The sequence below is a fragment of the Triturus cristatus genome, chromosome 1_1 (genome assembly GCF_964204655.1).
Source record: "Triturus cristatus chromosome 1_1, aTriCri1.1, whole genome shotgun sequence".
Lineage (NCBI taxonomy): Eukaryota > Metazoa > Chordata > Amphibia > Caudata > Salamandridae > Triturus > Triturus cristatus.
This window is the reverse complement of record NC_140579.1, coordinates 873842824-873845323: the sequence shown is the minus strand read 5'-3', so window position 1 is coordinate 873845323 and position 2500 is coordinate 873842824.

The following is a 2500-nucleotide window of genomic DNA, read 5'->3' as shown; positions in this document are numbered from 1 at the left end:
CCAGCCGGGCCTCCCAGGCCCGGAAGCGCAGGGGAAGCCTCCACGGGTCCGCCGGACCGCTTCCAGGGCACCCTGCCACACGGCAGGACCCAGGACAGAGCCCGCGGGAACTCGTCCGGGCACACATGCCTCGTGGCAGGACCCAGGACGGAGCCTGGGGTGGGGAGGCCGCCCTCCCAGGGGCCCTTGGACCCAGCCCAGCAGGGGGAGGCCTGCTGGATCTCATCCGGGGCAGCCTGCCACGCGGCAGGCCCCAGGACAGACCCAGGGCTGGGGTGGCAACCGGGCCCATCCAAGGTCCCAGAGTACCCTGTCTCTAGTAATCCGGAGGAAGGCTACCCCCCTTTCTGGTAACCCGCGCGCTCCGAGTGACGGAGGGGACCCTAGGGGCAAACGTGCCCGGCCTCCTGGAGCCCTGGCAGGGATCCGGGAGGCAAATGGCCCTTCATTGGGACTTCCAGGCCGGCCCGGCCATCTGGTCGCCCCATTGGAAAGCACTGCGCGCGACCAGATGGCCGAGGGGAAAGGTGCGACCAGGTGGCCTGCACCTGAAAGGACTCCCATATGCCCGCCCCAAGCCGAGCCATAGCGGTAGGGCTCCCGCCTGCCCACCCACCGAGGGCTCGGGGGGCTCTGCTTCCCGGGGGGCTTAGGGACCCCGGCTGGGACTCAGGCACGGGGAGGACCGACGGAGCTCTCGAGGACTGCCCGGGACCCGTGGAGCCTGTCCCGGGCACTTTTTCCACGCCGCGGGCCGCAGGAGGGATCCCAGGATGCCTGGGAGGTGTTGTTCAAGTGTAGCCCATCTGGTCCCCGGTAAAGAACCGCCAGCCCCAGAGGGGTGTTCCGGCATACCCCGCCCCTACTAATCCGGAGGAAGGTTATCCCCCTTTCTTGTAACCCGCACGCTCCGAGTGACGGAGGGGACCCTAGGTGCGGACGCGCCCGACCTCCCGGAGCCCTGGCTGGGATCCGGGAGGCAAATGGGCCCTCATCGGGAATCCATGCCGGCCCAGCCATCTGGTCGCCCCATTGGAAAGCATTGCGTGCGACCAGATGGCCGAGGGGAAAGGAGCGACCAGATGGCCGGCAACTGAAAGGACTACTGTCTGCCCGCCCCGAGCCGAGCTCGAGGGGGCTCTGCTTCCCGGGAGGCTCAGGGACCCCTGCTGGGCCTCAGGCACGGGGAGGACCGACGGAGCTCTCGAGGACTGCCCGGGACCCGTGGAGCCCGTCCCTGGGTAATTTGCCATGCCGCGGGGCGGAGGAGGGAGCCCCGGACGCCTGGGAGGATGTTGCCCGGGCGTAGCCCATCTGGTCCCTGGCAAAGAACCGCCAGCCCCGGAGGGGTGTTCCGGCATACCCTGCCCCTACAAATCCAGAGGAAGGCTACCCCCCTTTCTGGTAAACCGTGCGCACCGAGTGATGGAGGGGACCCTAGGCCCGGACGCACCTGACCTCCTGGAGCCCTGACAGGGATCAGGGAGGCGAATGAGCCCCCATCGGGACTTCCAGGGCAGCCCGGTCATCTGGTCGTCCAATTGGAAAGCATTGCGTGTGACCAGACTCTTGTCCCGGGCAGATGGACACTTGGCAGGCCGCAGGATGTCGGCTCCCAGGCGAAACTCAGGAGGCCCGGGGACGGTCACTGCTTCTCAACGCAGCCAGGCCGGGGAGATCGGGGAGCCTGCCCTAGTACGAGGGACCCCAGTCCCGGGCACACGGTCCCTCAGGTTGTGCGCTCGTTTTCCACAATTTCTTTCAAGATTCCGCAAAGTGGCATTACGCAAACTCCGCCCAGCCCTAACCAAACTCCTACTTATGCAGTGGAAAGGACTTAGCCAGCCACACACCCACCTGGCCCGGGCCCTGCTTCTGATCCCAGCCAGGTCTGGGGAGCCTCCCTTGTCCCAATTGACCCCGTCATGGGCACCCGGACCCTCACCAGGCCGCCGGACGGGTGCTCCCACACCACATGGTCGTATAGGGGTGGGCAGAAAACTACGCTCCGCCAGCATAGCAGATAAAGCCAGCCACCCCTGCTCACCGGCCCGGTCCCTGCTTTTGAAAGCAGCCAGGCCGGGGAGAGCCTCCCCGGGCCCCGGTGGGCCCCTGTCTCCAGCGCCCGGACCCTCGGCTGGCTTGCAAGACGGGGGGCTCCCGCACCTGGGGCCTGCCAGATGGAGCACGAGCCCTGGGCCCGGTCCCAGCTTCAGAACCCTAGCCAGGCCGGGGAGAGCCTCCCCGGGCCCCGGTGGACCCCTGTCTCCAGCGCCCAGACCCTCGGCTGACTTGCAGGACGGGGGGCTCCAGCACCCCGGGGCCTGCCGGATGGAGCACGAGCACGAGCCCCGGGCCCGGTCCCAGCTTCAGAACCCTAGCCAGGCCGGGGAGAGCCTCCCCGGGCCCCGGTGGACACCCTTCCAGAGCGCCCAGACCCTCGGCTGGCTTGCAGGATGGGGGGCTCACGCACCCCGGGCCCCCCGGACAGAGCACGAGC